General features: G+C 36.4%; 1 protein-coding gene across 11 annotated transcripts in view; it reads left to right on the top strand.

Annotated features, from left to right (window-relative positions):
* LOC106089736 (potassium voltage-gated channel protein Shab) overlaps positions 1 to 18,825 on the top strand; it is a 666,380-nt gene that overhangs the window by 73,833 nt on the left and 573,722 nt on the right. For all 11 annotated transcript variants that reach the window (XR_009396471.1, XM_059360498.1, XM_059360497.1 and 8 more), the window contains exon 2: positions 7,081 to 7,215. The gene's annotated coding sequence lies outside the window, so the exon portion shown is untranslated. The remainder of the gene's footprint in view (positions 1 to 7,080; positions 7,216 to 18,825) is intronic.

The following is an 18,825-nucleotide window of genomic DNA, read 5'->3' as shown; positions in this document are numbered from 1 at the left end:
TAGGAAGTGAGTTCTAGAGTCGTACAGCGAAAATGAACATATGTCATTCAGAAACAAGCCTCCAATGAATTGCGGAAATGATTTTTTATACCCTCCACCGTAGGATGGGAGTGTACTAATTTCGTCATTCTGTTTGTAACTACTCGAAATATTCGTCTGAGACCCCATTGAGCAAATATATTCTTGACCGTTGTGACATTTTATGTCGATCTAGCCATGTCCGTCCATCTATCCGTCCGTCTGTCTGTCGAAATCACGCTAACTTTCGAAGGACTAAAGCTAGCCGCTTGAAATTTTGCATAAATACTTTTTATTAGTGTAGGTCGGTTGGGATTGTAAATGGGCCATATCAGTCCATGTTTTGATATAGCTGGCACATAAACCGATCTTGGGTCTTGACTTCTTGAGTCTCTAGAGCGCGCTGAAATTGACTGAAATTTTGAACGTGGTGTTTTGGTATCACTTTCAACAACTGCGGATCATGTTTTGATATAGCTGCCATATAAACCGATCTTGGGTCGTAACTTCTTGAGCCTCTAAAGTGCGAATTTCTTATCCGATTGGAATTAAATTTTGCATGACGTGTTTTGTTATGATATCCAACAACTGTGCAAAGTATGGTTCAAATTGGTCCATTACCTGAATAGCTGTCATGTAAACAGATCTGGGTACTTGACTTCTTGAGCTTCTAGAGGGCGCAATTTCTATCCGATTAGGCTGAAACTTTGCATGACATATTTTATTCTTACTTTCAACAACTGTGTCAAATAAGATTCAAATCGGTTCATAGCCTGATATAGCTGCCATATAAACCGATCTGGGATCTTGACTTCTTGAGTTTCTAGAGGCCGCAATTATTATCCGATTTGCCTGAAATTTTGTACGACGGATCCTCTCTTGACCATCAACCTACGTGTTTAGTATGGTCTGAATCGGTTTATAGCCTGATACAGCTTCCATATAAATCGATCTCTATATTTTGCTTCTTGAGCCCCCAAACTGCGCAATTCTTATTCGAATTGGCTGACATTTTACACAGGTCTCCAATATATAATTTAATTGTTGTCCAAACCAGACCATATCTTGACATCGCTCTAATGGCAGAGCAAATCTTTTCTTATATGATTTTTTGCCTAACAAGAGATGCCAGGAGAAGAACTCGACAAATGCGATCCATGGTGGAGTGTATATAAGATTTTGCCCGGCCGAACTTAGCACGCTTTTACTTGTTGTTTCCTCTAATAGATCTGGCGAAATCAATGAATCAATGCAGATATTGTGGTGCCTGTAAAGTAAAAGTAAGTGACCTTATGTACAACAAGTGCTGTAAGGAGACGCCATACGGGGATAAAGAGTATTCAAAGATGGAGTTGCGCCGTATCCAGCCAAATACATAACGAGTAACGCTATTAAAAAAGGTGTTTAGCTTACTTCTACTTACCGAGTCGCAATTAGCAAACAACTCACAGCCGTTTTCAGCAATCTCATCCCTTGGACTGCCGATATAAATATATATATATATATAAATATATATCCATATGTGCTTCACAATATGACAATTGACTCGCCAAGTCGTTACTGGACAATGAAAAGAGAAGAGGACCCAGAATTGATACCTGAGGGACACCTTTTAAAACAAGTAGAGGCGACGATACAGAAGACTTATAGCTGACGGACTGAGTGCGGGGTGTAAGATGCGACCGGTGGGGGGGAATATTGAAGCCATAGAAACTGGGATAAAATCGGGAGATCGGTTTATATGGGAGCTATATCTAAACCTGAACCGATATGGACATTTCCAATCCCCAACGTAGGTATCTGTGCAAAATTTCAAGCGGCTATCTTTACGCGTTCGACCGCTATCGCGATTTCGACAGACGGACGGACGGACTTGGGTAGATCGATTCGGAATGTCGAGACGATCCAGATATACACACTTTATGGAGTCGCAGATCAATATTTCGAGGTGTTACAAATGAAATGACTTGATAAGTATACCCCATCCTATGGTGGTGAGTATAAAAATTGGACTCAGCTGTTTGCATGACCTCACCTTATAAGTGCATCCTGGTTGTTCTCATAGAAAAAAGTCTGCTGACTAAAAAGATTTAACCAAAATCTTTCCTATTTCTAAAATACTATACTTTGCCCAACTAATAAAATTTTATGAAAATCTACGCTTCTTGCTATTGGCTGATAGATTTTGACTCTTTATCACTATGAGATCCGTATCAATTGCCAAAAATACGGTATTGTAAATTATGGAATACAAAGAGAAACGAAATGGTTTCATTTGAAATAATTAGTTTAAAATATAAATTAGTCAGGGTGATCATTTCAGCGTTTAACAATTGTGTTTCCGCATCTTTAATTTTTTTTAGACTAACAAGCAACATATTTTATTAAAAGATAATTTTTAAATAATATTTTCATACAGATTAAATTTTAATTAAAACTATAAAACTAGAATCAAGAGAAAAAGGATATATAATAATTTTTTAGAGAATTTTTTTTCATTTTGTTATTGGAAGAGAGTCCAGCATAGAACAAAGTGTTTCGTTTTTGTTTCCACCTCGAATAGAAAAGCCAAACAACAAAAACCCTTTAAGAAGTCTCAGCAATGTGGTGTGTAAAATGTGTTGAGCAGGCTACATTGATCGCGATTTCGGTCTTACCAGATTGTTAGATTGTTATGCCACTAAAAGATTACATTAATATAAAAAAATCTGCCAATTCAGACTAAAATTAATGCTTCATGGAGCCGTAGAAGACAAATCAGCAGATCGGTTTATAAGAAGCTATAGCAGGTAAAAGACTGATTCGGACCTTATTTACCACGGAGGCTGCAAGTCATAATAGAACACTACGTGCAGAATTTCAGACAAACTGGACAACAATGAGCGACTTCCAGAAGCTCAAGATCTCCAATCAGGAGATCGGTTTATATGGAAGCTATATCACATTATGGACCGATTTGATTTACTTGGCACGGTTTCTGGAAGTCCTGACAGAAAGCTACGTTCAACATTTCAGACAAATCGAATTACATTAGCGGTTTCCAAGAGCTCAATGCAAGGTTGTCCTAGAATGTCAAGGCGATCAAGAATACTCGTAAATACACTTTACTAGGTAGGAACTAGAAGACATCTTCCTTCTTCAGTTCCTTTGGAATCACAATTGACGAAAACGTCTAAGTGAGTCTGATGGCAGACTGGCACTTTAACCTAACCTTACCTAGATAGCAGATCAATATTTTGATGTGTTATAAACGGAATAACTAGATTAGTATAAACCCAATCCTTAGATAGTGGATATAACTAGAATTCTAACCCACTTAGATTAGGTTGGGTTTAGGTGGGACTCAGACGTTTTCGTCCACCACAGAATCAGGACAACTAGAAGATGACTTCTGGTTCTTACTGTTGAACCATCCGAATTACTTGCGAATGTTCACTGCCAAATCAGACAAGTTGGCAGAGAAATGGGAACTTAAAGTGGAACTTCTTTTGACTGCTGGTGCGGCACTTCTTTAATTGCAAGGATATTCGCTTGATATACACTACAGTGGTGGAGTAACCTTCTCGATATGGTCTTTGTTCTTAGAGTACATCCCAAAGCCCATATGACCGTCTAGTTTGTAACCATTACTGTAAAAGTCTATGTAGCCAATTCTAATTGGTTCTATCAGGAATTGTGTTACGGCACTTTCCACACCGCCTGCAACATCAGGCATTGTATCAAAAAAAAAGCAGTGTACGTAGCCCCCGCATGACCAAAGAGAAAGCTTCCTTTTCCTCACAACAGTGGTTCCAGTAATTTGTCCAGGTACAATTTCCAGAGGCATTTAATTCAGTGCATCAGATGGTGTCGTACTCAGTGCGGCTGCGATGTACAAACAAGCCATTCTTTGGATCCGGTTGAGTATTGAACAGTAGATGGAATTTTGAAGCGCCGTCCACCAGACAACAGTACCATGTACCATTGAAGGTCTGACAACTGCAGTACATACCCAATGCATGACATGCGGTTTAAGCCCCAAACTGTCACCAGTGACTCTCTAAGAGGTGAGAAAGAGTTGGCTCTCTTGCTCTTTTAAAATTTTTGATTTGAAGTTGAAGTTTTTGACAGGAAGTCCAGCAAAGCATACATGTATTTTGAGCGTTCAGAAAATCAAATCAAACTGGAAAACTTTTCCCCTAATCGCAATAGCCATGTCATTAGAATATGCGACCACTTTTACGCCTTTTTCTACCAGAGACATAACATATTTTTAATGGCGATATTCCAAAGTAGAGGTGATCCTTGATCTACAGATCCCAAACATGCCGTAATGCATCTTTTTAGTAAGTATGTTATTAATTAACCTTCTTAAGGTAGTGTTGATGCCTTGAAACTCCAACTCCTTCATGATTGACGTTGGTTTTCCATTATTGAAACCACTTTCAATATCAAGAAATGTTACCCTTGTGTATTCCTTAACAGCGAGAGAACCCTCTATGCAGGCGATTAAGTGATGAAGGGCTTTTTCTGGAGATTTGCCCTTACTACAAGCTTGATGTCGCCGAGGCAGGCGATCTTCAGTGATCTTTGCCCTAATATATTTTTTTTTTCAACCGTTCTAAAGTCTTCAGCATAAAAGATGACATACTAATGGGACGAAAATCGTTCGCCTTCATGCGGTAAGATTTTACTGCTTTTGGAATGAAAACGATCTTTATGTGCAGTACGATTAAAGTGCGGTATATCTCCCTAAACCAAGCAGGCAGTCTGTCGGACAAAGCTTGTAATTCAACGGGTGATACATCATTAGAGCCTGTCGAAACTTTTTATCGTCCAAAGTATTTCCGACTCAGACATAATTTCCCCAATAACGTCCGACGAATGAGTATCAGTGACAAACTCTTCTGGTGCCACGTTGTCCGTTAAAGAGTTTCTCGGAAAATGTGTGTCAACGAGTAGTTCTAGTGTTTATCCACTAGACATTGTCCATACATTCTCGGACTTCTGAATATATACCACGGTAATAGGTCTCGAGGATAGAATTTTGTTTTACCTAGAGGTCTCAGATGTATCCTCCACGGAGCTGCAGAATTCCAACCAGAATTTGTTCTGAGCCTTTCTTAGCTTGCCCTTGGATTTTCTCTTGTGGCTTTCGCCTTTTTGAAACATTTTCTGTAGCGCCCTTCCTTAGACCAACCAGGTATAGGGTCCCTTGCCTTGGTTCTAGGGCATGCTGACGCAAGCGAGCCATTCAGTGTCTCCGTGATCCACTTGATCATTATATCTTCTTCCGCTGTTTCCACTTCCTTTTCTGGTATATAAGAGATAGTCGTGCAGAATGTGTGCCGAAATTTATTCCGCCTTTCTTCTAATAAGCTTCTACTTTATACGAATTATTATTTTCTCTTTGTGTGCTTTATTTCTCATGAATCAATTTCTCATTTACTTCCCTTTGTTTGGAGAACAAAAATGTAAAATATACGTAAAAGAGCACGTCGAATTTCTTTTGCTCCCAGTTCCTATACTAATTCGGTTTGACGATATATCCTGAAACTTTCATAGTCATACCCAGGCCTGGTCATTTGTAAGCTTAGAGCCAGTTATTCATTCCCTCGCTCCTGGGGTGAATAATTTGTGCTTCCGTATTGCTCTTGCTTGTTGTCGTTTTTTTCTCGTTGGCAGAAGTTGGAGCATTCTCCAGAATATGCATACATTTGAATACATTTTTGTCTATTTTTGTTTTTTCCAATGCCATGATAATACTTTTTATACCCTCCACCATAGAATGGGGGGTATACTAATTTCGTCATTCTGTTTGTAACTACTCGAAATATTCGTCTGAGACCTCATAAAGTATATATATTCTTGATGGTCGCGAAATTTTATGTCGATCTAGCCATGTCCATCCGTCTGTCCGTCCGTCCGTCCGTCTGTCTGTCGAAAGCACGTTAACTTCCGAAGGATTGGAGCTAGCCGCTTGAAATTTTGCACAAATACTTCTAATTAGTGTAGGTCGGTTGGTATTGTAAATGGGCTATATCGGTCCATGTTTTGATATAGCCGCCATATAAACCGATCTTGGGTCTTGACTTCTTGAGCCTCTAGAGTGCGCAATTCTTATCCGATTTGAATGAAATTTTGCACGTAGTGGTTTGGTATCACTTCCAACAACTGTAGTAAGTATGGTTCAAATCGGTCCATATTTTGATATAGCTGCCATATAACCGATCTTGGGTCTTGACTCTTGAGCCTCTAGAGGGCGCAATTCTCATCCGATTTAACTGAAATTTTGCACGTAGTGTTTTGGAATTACTTTCAACAACTGTGCTAAGTATGATTCGAATCGGTTCATAATCTGGTATAGCTGTCATATAAACCGATCTTGGATCTTGACTTCTTGAGCCAATTGAGGGCGCAATTCTCATCCGATTTGGCTGAAATTTTGCATGAGGTGTTTTGCTATGACTTCCAATAACTGTGCTAAGTATGGCGTAAATCGATGTAGAACCTAATATAGCTGCCATATAAACCGATCTGGGATCTTGACTTCTTGAACCTCTAGAGGGCGCAATTCTCATCCGATTTGGCGGAAATTTTATACAAGGGCTTCTCTCATGACCTTCAACATACGTGTATAGTATGGTCTGAATCGATCAATAGCTTGATACAGCTCCCATATAAACCTATCTCCCGATTTTGCTTCTTGAGCCCCTGCAAGGCGCAATTCTTATCCGAATGAACTGAAATATTACACAATGACTTCTACAATGTCAATCAGCATTCATTTATAGTCCGAATCGGACTATAACTTGATATAGCTCCAATAGAATAACAGTTCTTAATTCAATATTCAATGTTTGTCAAAAAAGAGATTCCGCGCATAGAACTCCACAAATGCGATCAATGGTGGAGGGTATATAAGATTCGGCCCAGCCGAACTTAGCACGCTCTTACTTGTTTTAGTTTAATTGCTTGTGCATATGAATGAACAAAGGAACTATTTCAAAACTATAAAGGAAAGAATTTTTTGTCTCTATTTAATGCGAACTAACAAATTTATTCTACCTTTTTTACTTTCAGAAAAAATTTTAACCTACTAAATAAACAAGAATAGAAAAGTGGAAACACAAAAAAAGTTACCAGCTTAAGGAATTAAAAAAACATTCTAAAAACAATACGAAGGACATATGTCAAACATACGAATTCGTGTAAAAGGTAAGTGAATAGTTTTATTAAAATAAGTTTTTTTTTAATTTTCTGCATTTGTTTTAATTTGGGTCTAACGGATGTTAATTTATTCGGCTTTTCATATTTAAAAACCAGTCGGGCGGCGCTAACTGTATAATACCCTACACCTACCCTATAAGTATAAAGTGGGGTTTTTTCCAATTTTATTAGGCTTCGTCTCTAGGCCAAAGAACATGCGATATATATTCATATATACTAGCTGGCCCGGGCCCGCTCCGTTGCGCCTTCTTTTATTTTATATAGAGCAAAATTTTCCTTGAAATATTTATGTTCGATAATTAAAGAGCTTTTAGTGAAATACCATGCTACGAAAATAGTATATCGTTGACTAACAGTTTAACAATGTAAGTGCCTTTATCTGAATCCCATATGATCTTTATTGGTCTACGAATATAAGTTTGGATGTAAGGTTTACTCCATTCATAAAATACTTAATTTCAGCCCGATATTATCATGATGTCTGATTTAGAGGTATTTTCGAGAGTGAGGTGGTCCCCCAGACATTTGGCCTTGAAAAAATATCAGCATCGTGCTCTTCTTTCAAATACCATTTATTTAAACCCCATATTGTCAATGGTTTAGGGGAATTTACACGATGAGGCGTCCCACAAACACATGGCTCCAAAATGGTTTATCAAATTTGTTTTATAATCTTAAATACCTTCCATTTGAGCCACACATTGGCATGGTCGAAAAATGTTTACTTTTTGGGGGGTGTTTCGGGGAAGGGATGATGCCCTAAGATCCTACATTTGGATATCAAATTCGTATTATACTCCCATATACTTTTATTTGAGCCCCATATTGGTCAGTAAAAAATTGCTGTTAGTGGGGTATTTTGGGAAAGGGGTACCCCCAGGAAATTTGTCCAGAAAGTGGGTATTAATTCTCGCTCTAACCCCCAATATCTTTCATTTAAGCTCCACGTTGGCATGGTCGGTAAATATACCTGATTTAGGGTTTTGGGGTGGTCTCCCAAACACTAAGCCCGGAAAATATATCAGCAACGTGCTCTGTTCTCATATATATATATATCATTTTTTGAACCCCATATTGCCATTGGCCTCAAAATTGGATATCAAATTCGTTTTCTAATCTCATTTAAACTCCTTATTACAAAAGTCAGAAAATATGTCCGGTTTATGGTATTGGCCCTAAAACTATAAATATTTAGTTTCATTCTCTTTAAGACCTAAATTGTCTTGGTGAGCAAATACGTCCTATTTGGGTGTTGTTGTGATGGTGGGACGTCCCCTAGACAGTTGGTCCCTAATGTTGATATCAGATACGTGGTCTACTCCAAAATACCTTTCATTTGTACCCCATATTTCCATATTTCCACTCATTGAGTTGGCCTTGAAAATATATATCGGATTCGTATTCCTCTCTAAAAACCCTCTTATTTGAGCCTCATATTGCAATAGTCAGCAAATACTTCCTATTTGGGTGGTGTTGTAGGGGTGGGGTGGCCCCATAGACACTTCTCCCGAATATTAATATCAGATTGATGCTTTACTCCCGAAGACCTTTTATTTCAGCCCCATATTGCTATGGTCGTAAATTTGTCCACTTTGGGGGATGTTTTTGGAGAGAGGCGGCCCCCGAAACACTTGGTCCCATATTTGGAAATCAGATTCTAATTCTACACTCAAATACCTTTTATTTATGCCCCATATTCCCATGGTCAGTAAATAAGTCCTGTTTGGGGGGTGTTTTGGGAAAGGGGTGGACCCCCAGAATTGGATATCAGATTCGTATTCTACTCGCAAATACCTTTCATTTGAGTTCCATATTGCCATGGTCGGTAAATATGTCGAATTTAGGGGTGTTTTTTTGGGTTGGGGTGGTCCCCCTAACACTTGGTCCGACAATTGGATATCAGATACGTTTTCTTATCCTAAATACCTTTCGTTCCATATTGTCGTGATTGGTCTTAATATATGTTTGGTAGGTTTAGGGGCGGCCCCCGTAGCTACCCCATTGGATACCAAATTTTTATTTTTAGGGTACTATATGAGAGCACATAAAATTTCGTTTAAATCGCACCACCCATCTCCGAGATCTGGTGTTTCTGAAAATTAGAGTAAGGGGGAGGGTCCGCCCCCCTTCAGATTTCAAAAAAAGTAGTACCCTATATTCACCACGGGATCATTCATTTCATTCATTTCAGCCGTTTCTGAGTCTATAAGGAACACACATACATACAAACAAACAACAAAATAGATTTTTATATATAAGATATATACATATAAATATATATACTTCATGGATTCATAGCCGAATATTTCGGAATATAAGGGAATGTCGAAATTAATATACCCCCATCCTATGGTGGAGGGTATAATTATAAAGAACTGTTATACAAATACATTTATTATACCCTACACCACTACTGTGGTACAGGCTATTATACAATATTATACCGATCGACTCAGAATCACTTTCTGATTAGATTTTGATATAGCTCCCATATATATGTTCATCCGACATATGTCGATATATATGCCAGTAGAACAAAGTGTCGAGCTTATTTGGTTTTGTAAGCATTTCATAGATTTCGATGCATTCGAGATGCATGTCTTCGCATCCCCTATACATGCTATCACTTGCCGCACTGGTTTTGCATAAGTGAGCTAGCAGTAATATGTGCCCCTTATGTTACCGAGAGCTAAACTGACCTCCTTCTTACTTCTTTCCAGTAATAGCCTCGTCTTTTCGCGAACCGGATCTCCCCATGGGATTTTCGTCATCCTACCGACTGTTTCCCTGTTCCACAGTATTATATGCGCGTTCGTCGCTTACGCCCTTAGCTCGAACTGCGTTGCCCCTTCCTGATATTGCTGCTATATTAACCGATCTAGTCCTCCTCCTTGAACGCATCGTTTTTTTACGACCTCCAACAACTGTGCCAAGTATAATCTACGTTAGGTAAGAGTGACAGTCCTTTACAGACTCACTTAGACAATTATAGTTCGATGTGATGAAGTATGGTCTAAATTGGTTCATAACCTGATATAGCTGCCATATAAACCTGTCCCTTAATTTGATTTCCTAAGTCTCTGAAGGGCGAAATCTTTACTCGATTTGGAGGTGGTATTTTCCTATGACTTCTAATAAATATGAAAAATACGGTCCCTATTGGTTTATAACTAAATTTAGTTGCTATATATTTGTAAAAGTCATTCAAAGAACTTGTCACATGGGATCCATTGTGGAGGGTATATAACATTCGGCCCGGCCGAACTTAACGCGATTTTACTTCTGTTTTTTTTTAGTTTTTTGTCATTTCTGTGGTGGTTGAAGTATGGTCCGATTTAGACCAAACTCGCCACAATTCAGTGTTAAAAATTTCAGCAACATCGTCTAATAAATGGGTCTAATACTGTATCAAGACCATAAATCGAGATATCCATATATATTTTTTATTTTATTTATTTATTTAATGAATACCTACACAACAAGATTAAATCTAATAGTAATAGAGCAGGCTTATAAGATCAGTCATGTATCCTTCCTAAGAAATAATAAAACAAGTTTTAAAGGAATAAACATTTTCAAATATTACAGGAATATAATAGAAATAAACTTTAGAATCTTGTGAAATATTTAAAATAAACTTTAGAATAGGTTAGAAAATAATATTGTTAAAAAGAAAAAAAATTTGAAAACTACTAATATCGAAGAAAAATGGAAAGCCTTTTTTTAAAATTGACGCTTTGGTGATGTTTTGGATATTGTGTGGAAGAGTATTCCAAAGATGTGTGGTACTCGTATAAAACTGCCATTCAGATACTAAGCTACTTCTTTTTAAAGGGACACGTTTGCTACCCTTCTAGATCGGACAAATATTAATTTGTCATAGAGGTATTTAGGTGTTTGCTTCCAAATAATTTTATGTAAGAATAGTAGAGATCTAGTTCTTAGTAGATTGTGGAAGCTACAGCCATAAAGGGAAGTAGCCATGTGAGAAACATATTGAGTCCTTCTTATACCATAGACATACCTAATAATGCTGTTGAATACTACATTTAATTTTCGTTGGCTTAGTGAATCGCAGTTCGAAAAAGTTCACTCTCATATATCAGACTACGAATTGGATATGTCTTTGATAAGAGAATTCGTATTTCGGTTGGTGTATAAGAGTGCATTATCCACAGTGCACGCAGCTTTGCATATGTCTGCCCGGCAATAACATTTAAATGATTTGACCAAGCTAAAGAACTGTTAAAAATCACACCTAAATTCTTTGCACTAGACACAATATCAATTTTCTGTTGATTTATAGTGATATCCAGGTCTCGTTAACTAAATCTTTTATTTTAAACCATTTGCTGTAGCCCACTTATAGGAATGGGGTAGGTCCTCGTTGAGTTTTGCAACGCATTCATTAATATTATTAACAGAGCCGCTAAGGAATAACTGAACGTCATCAGCATACATAAGGATTTGGCGTAGAGCGAAAAAAGGAGCGGGCCAATTATTGAGCCTTGTGGAACTCCCTTGGGCACTAGAATTGGCTCTGATATTGAATCACCTACATAGACTGACTGTTGCCGATTACTAAGATTACAATTTCGATCCATGGTGGAGGGTATATAATATTCGGCCCGGCCGAACTTAGTACGCTTTTACCTGTTTATATAAAAGAGGAAACTTAGTTTTTGGAGATCGTCGTTTCTAAAGGACGATATGCAAGTAATGCGCCCAATCTGCTTTAAATTAAGCATAATTTGAACTCGCATATTGTTAGGATTAATAGGATATGATAATATTGGTCCCGTTAAGGTATCATTAATTTTTCTCATTTTTGTTAGTAGACAAGAATTTTAAAGTGGAAACTTTATCAAAATTATAGAATAACTGTAAATTGTGATATGTTCTTACTGCTCTTCTGTTTAGTTTTCAAAAATATGCACGTAAATGAACACGTGGCCTAAGTAATAAAAACGTCAGATAAAAAGGACACTATGCACTTATGGGTTAAACAATTGTAATCAAATTTCACCTGATAACCTAATATTTGCCATAGTTTGTTCGTATTCATTTCGATGTTATGATTCACAATTAAGTTTGAAGCCTTCCATCCATTTTCGAAAAACTTCATTACATCTTTGTCTTAAGGTCTGCTGTATTCCTTGTGCAATAATTTAAAGAAAAACTACATATGGGAGTTGTTGTCGAGGAACACACCGTGTCCGTATTCATATCCGCGCAGGCGGATCCTTCTTGTGCTAATTTTTTGGTTCGCCCCGCATATTTTATTTCTGCGGTACCCGTCATATCCGATGAGCTTTCCCCTATCCACAACCTGGGTAGGCGTCCGATGGGAGAAGTAGCATGGAAACTCCGCACGGAGAAACTCTACTGTGGAAAAGTATTAACAGTTACAGTAGTAAATACCAACGAAAATTCTGGCGGGTACCTAGCTACGCCAATGGAGCAAGGAAAAGAACATGACACCTATAACCAATTTTTGCTTCAACATAAAAAAGAGGAATGTAACAGAACATATAACAAAGCCATAAATGAAGTTAAGCCAATATTATGCTATGTACTATATGGATTAAAAAAGTCTTGAATTGTCACAAATTCTACTACAATTTAATTCTTTATTAAAACAAAGTCGCAACACTTTCCACAAAACAAATCGTCTATTTATCGAAAATTTTCTTTATGGCTTACAAATTTTTCTTTTTGCGTATAGTGTATAAAAACAATATTCCAAAAGTCCATTTTCAATATTTCACTATTTCAATATTTTAATAACACTATGATGAATTCTAATATTTTGCCATCGCTCCATGACGCAGATGTTTTAGCTGTGACTGAAGTCGGCGAAAGGGCTATTAAAAAATTTATTAAATTTATGATTAATTTCGTTCCGATGCACAGTGGGCCAAATGGCAAAAAAATTGGAAATAAGTCTACAACTTTTTATCTGTTGATTTTAGCCATACAAAATGTTCTAGACATTTGTAGAGGAGGACATAGGCTTTCAGAAAAGTGCTGTTGTTGGTCCATATCTTTAATACAGGGTGAGCTACAGGGTGTCAAAGTTGACCACTTTTGACTTCTCCAAGCTTCTGGGGGCCATAACTTTTGATCTACTCAACCGATTTACATGATTTAGGACTCTAGAGAAAGAGCTTGACAAGATCTAAAAAACTTATGCATAAAGTACCATGCCATCGTGTACTGTTAAGGAGTTATGAATTGTTTAATTTTAAAATATGAAAATTTGGCCTTGGTTTTTTTCAGTGTTTTTTAAATAACTCCGTCAATTTTAAAGCTATAAACTTCATACTTCACACAAATTATGCCAGCATATGTGTGCATAAAATACAAAAGGAATCACGTGAATATCTTTGGCGGTTTAAAAATGGCATCGTTTTCAATATGAAAAATATTTTTTTTGTCAAAAAATTGCAAAATTTTTCAAAAAAGATACTCCCATTTCCTTTAAGTTTTCGCAAACTTTGGCCATCAAAGCATTATCATTTCTTTCCATTTTCACAAAGTCGAGGTATTAAGAAAAGTTTTAAGTGCTAATTTGGCTAATTTCGATATCAAACAACACCGTTATCTTAAGACCAAAATGGCCAATTTTTTTACTAAACTTCAAAAGTTTCTCACTGGAAAAAAAGTTCCACGGGGATTTTTTCGCTTTTTTTGAACTTAAATGAAAGCTTAAAATGTTCCCAACATTTTAAGGTATGTCTCGCCATATCCTAGCCATAAATGAGATCGTAGCGATCAAAATACTGAAAAAAGTCAATTTTCAAGTAGTGCTATATTCATTGCTAAAAAACAAGTATTACGTCACATTTTATTGCAAAGATGTTAAATAAACTTTTATTTGGTAACACTTCTTCTACAAAACACAAAAAGAATCATGGAAATATCTCTATTCTATTCCATTTTATGGAACCGGCAATAAAAAAGTCAATTTTTCAAAAAAGTCGAATTTCCCAAATTTTGTTTTTGTTGTCCTAATTGCACATGACACACTATAGCCATATTTACGCAACATACCTTATCGTAAAGGAAATTTTCATACCTTTCCAACGATGTATAAAACATTTCTCAACTCGGATTCTATCTACTCTAAAATTCATTTACACTTCATTAAACTCTATATAAAAATGTCTATTTGTGAAATGGAACCTTATATGGGGCCTACACTAAAACATTGATAGATTTGCCCAGGGTTTACAATACAAATGTGTTAGAATAAAAAAAGGTCTCCTGCCAAAGTTTAAAAAAATTGGAATAAAAATATGTGTTTTAGAGCGAAAACACTTCGCATCGGCGTGCGTTTATATGTATATTAGCTACTCCCAAAATAAAAAAGCATTTTAGTTTTGTATTATTTGATTTTATTCTCTACCAAATAATCTAAGGTATCAAAATTTAAAAGCTCTTTAATTTGAATGGCATCGGGATCGTCCTTATCTATATCGTCACATATTTTTGGTAGCCATTTAGTTCTGATGCTGTATAGTACCGGATCAGACGATAACAATAAATATTGAAGTAAATCATAATTTTGGTTAAATTTGGTGCTCTTTCGGGTATTGAAAAGCCGGAACTGTTTAACATCTCTATTACGGGATTCCTGAGCTTCTTCTGTAAGTTCTCCTAACGGAAGTATGTTGTATTCCACAATTTCCTTGCCATGATGTAAGACTTTATGTACTGTCGGTGTTAAAGCTTTCCACGAATATAAATCAGATAAAATGTTTTTTGTGTCATTACTATAAGCTTCAAATTTGGTTGAATTTATCATCTTTTTGCTATTGATTACAGCCAAAATCACTTTGAATCGTCTTAGCAAGTGTTCATCAAGACCGGTTATTTTAGATGTCGATACGGGGTCCTCAAAAAACCGCCTTGCCGAGTTGCCATCATTTGTGCTTCCGTATCCGTAAAGAGGTTTATCTATTATAAGTCCCTTTTGTTTAAACTCCAACTGGATTCGATTCTTCTCTTCCTGCCTCATTTTGTGAAGATCTTGGTTGTTTCTAGCAGAGACATCGCGGTTTCCAGGGCTAGTCCGATATTTAAGGTCATACGATAAATGCAAACAATACTCCATGAATCGAATTCTACAGTGCAGGGGCGAAATACCGAAATTGAGCGCATTTTCGTTTACTAAATTTTCATCAGACTTGTCCTCGAATTGCCCATTCTTCTTGCCACAAATATTGCATCTCCAATTGGACATAACGCCAGTTAATGCGTTTGCCACCTTTCCATCGATCATAGTGAGTTGTAGTTGAAACGAAACTTTTATATTTCTTCCCAATTGGTTTATAACAATCATGGGTAATGCAGCAATTTCTTCCTTTATTTCGTTCACCAAAGATCGTGTTGTGTTCCGGTCTTCCTTTGTATACTCAAACCGAATTGGGCGACATAAATATTTTGACCCAGGTGTTCTATTTATCCATATATCTTGAAATGCATTTTCTTTCGATGATGAAGATTGGTCCTTGTACAATCTCATTCTCAATGGTACTAATGATGCCATGAAAATTGATGCGAAGTTGGTATCTATTTCTGTTTGTTGCTTATATTCGGAAAATCCAGATGATCCATCACAACCCCATTTGCTGATCAAAACCACTTCGGAATTATTACATGTGTTCAACTGTTCTTCAGTAAAATTAGAAATAATTCTAACAGCTGTATTTTCAACAAGATCAGCAAGTTTCACTCTTGCTTTTAATTCGTCCACGTATATATTTGATGGCACCATTTTCGTCCTGGTGTTGTACAATTTATGTTTTGAGGGTAAACAACCCCATCCTTTTTCACGAAGAGCCTTCCTCATTGTTGAGTATTTGTTTCTTGAGAGGCCTAGGTTCAAAATCAGGGCCAGTGCATCTTCCTCCGTGAATTCTGTAGTCGATTTTGGAGTTGGAATACTTTCTACCATTCTCTTTACCCTTTTCGGAGATGCTAATGGTAAAACATCGACAATTCGTCCAACATTTTTTGGTTGTGTTTTTAACAATGCTGTTTTGAACGTATCTTTTATTAAATTTGGCGGATGTGCCGCCAATAGTTCCTCTTGTTTTTTCTTTTTGGTTTTCTCCGTAACTTCGTCGTATGCTTTGCTAGGCCGGCCGGGAATCAGCGGTTTAATTTCAATAAGTAGTTCCGATTTCAGCCACTTCTCATACATTTTGAAAAACTTGATTTTTGCGAATGAACATTCTGGCAACCTTCTCTCAAATGATTTGTAGAATTTTTCAAGTTTGTCTAAAGCGTCTTTATTTAGCCTTATTCCATATATGTGGTCCAAAGTGTAAACAAGTTCCTTAAATGACTCCGTGTATGATTTGGAATCATTTTTGATGTCCCATACAATTTTCGAAAGAGTGGAATACTTCAGTATGACTTCCATAACTTATAAATGTCCTTTACGCCTCTACAAAATATAATGAAGAAAATTTGGATTTTGTTCAAATATTTATGCAATATATTCACAATTAATGACCCATTTCAGGTATCAGACGCAATCGTAAAAAGGGGTCCAAAGTGCCTCTTTTTACTTACTCTTCTATAATTATTTACCTGGACTCGAATTTGGTTAAAAAAAATGACAATGAATTTTTTATGGGTAGGTTTTTTCACATTCATTGATACGGTGGATTTCCTGGGAATTCGACATAGCGAAACAGGTAACATTTGTCTGCATCAAATCTTAACACAAATATATATATATATGCAGGTATATTTCTAGGTTACTTTTTATTCAAAAATCATCAGCTTACATTAAAAATAGATGTAGGTACTATACAAACGCACGCCGATGCGAAGTGTTTTCGCTCTAAAACACATATTTTTATTCCAATTTTTTTAAACTTTGGCAGGAGACCTTTTTTTATTCTAACACATTTGTATTGTAAACCCTGGGCAAATCTATCAATGTTTTAGTGTAGGCCCCATATAAGGTTCCATTTCACAAATAGACATTTTTATATAGAGTTTAATGAAGTGTAAATGAATTTTAGAGTAGATAGAATCCGAGTTGAGAAATGTTTTATACATCGTTGGAAAGGTATGAAAATTTCCTTTACGATAAGGTATGTTGCGTAAATATGGCTATAGTGTGTCATGTGCAATTAGGACAACAAAAACAAAATTTGGGAAATTCGACTTTTTTGAAAAATTGACTTTTTTATTGCCGGTTCCATAAAATGGAATAGAATAGAGATATTTCCATGATTCTTTTTGTGTTTTGTAGAAGAAGTGTTACCAAATAAAAGTTTATTTAACATCTTTGCAATAAAATGTGACGTAATACTTGTTTTTTAGCAATGAATATAGCACTACTTGAAAATTGACTTTTTTCAGTATTTTGATCGCTACGATCTCATTTATGGCTAGGATATGGCGAGACATACCTTAAAATGTTGGGAACATTTTAAGCTTTCATTTAAGTTCAAAAAAAGCGAAAAAATCCCCGTGGAACTTTTTTTCCAGTGAGAAACTTTTGAAGTTTAGTAAAAAAATTGGCCATTTTGGTCTTAAGATAACGGTGTTGTTTGATATCGAAATTAGCCAAATTAGCACTTAAAACTTTTCTTAATACCTCGACTTTGTGAAAATGGAAAGAAATGATAATGCTTTGATGGCCAAAGTTTGCGAAAACTTAAAGGAAATGGGAGTATCTTTTTTGAAAAATTTTGCAATTTTTTGACAAAAAAAATATTTTTCATATTGAAAACGATGCCATTTTTAAACCGCCAAAGATATTCACGTGATTCCTTTTGTATTTTATGCACACATATGCTGGCATAATTTGTGTGAAGTATGAAGTTTATAGCTTTAAAATTGACGGAGTTATTTAAAAAACACTGAAAAAAACCAAGGCCAAATTTTCATATTTTAAAATTAAACAATTCATAACTCCTTAACAGTACACGATGGCATGGTACTTTATGCATAAGTTTTTTAGATCTTGTCAAGCTCTTTCTCTAGAGTCCTAAATCATGTAAATCGGTTGAGTAGATCAAAAGTTATGGCCCCCAGAAGCTTGGAGAAGTCAAAAGTGGTCAACTTTGACACCCTGTAGCTCACCCTGTATTAAAGATATGGACCAACAACAGCACTTTTCTGAAAGCCTATGTCCTCCTCTACAAATGTCTAGAACATTTTGTATGGCTAAAATCAACAGATAAAAAGTTGTAGACTTATTTCCAATTTTTTTGCCATTTGGCCCACTGTGCGATGGTATATTGGACGTTGTGGGTGCAGATGTGTTGGTTGAGGAGCCACATTCTATGTTCCTTAACAATGGCAATATTCCGGAAACTATTTTTAGCACAGTAAAACAAACGAAACAAGAAACGCCAAAATGTCAAAGTTTGACTCTCAATTGCTCTTGCAAGTTGTAGGTAGTAATTTGATGATGGAAGGGTAAAAAATCGGTGAGTGCTTTTGGGGCGTAAAATTGAGTTATGTTTCTGCGCGTTGGTGTGTGGGTGGTGCTGAAATTTTGCGGATATAGTTGGGTTGTGCTGTGGTAAATATTGAGTCATGATGAAAACTCGTAAAAGTGCTTCGGCA

The sequence above is a fragment of the Stomoxys calcitrans genome, chromosome 1, assembly GCF_963082655.1.
Source record: "Stomoxys calcitrans chromosome 1, idStoCalc2.1, whole genome shotgun sequence".
NCBI classification, from domain to species: domain Eukaryota; kingdom Metazoa; phylum Arthropoda; class Insecta; order Diptera; family Muscidae; genus Stomoxys; species Stomoxys calcitrans.
This window is presented reverse-complemented; position numbering and strand designations above follow the sequence as displayed.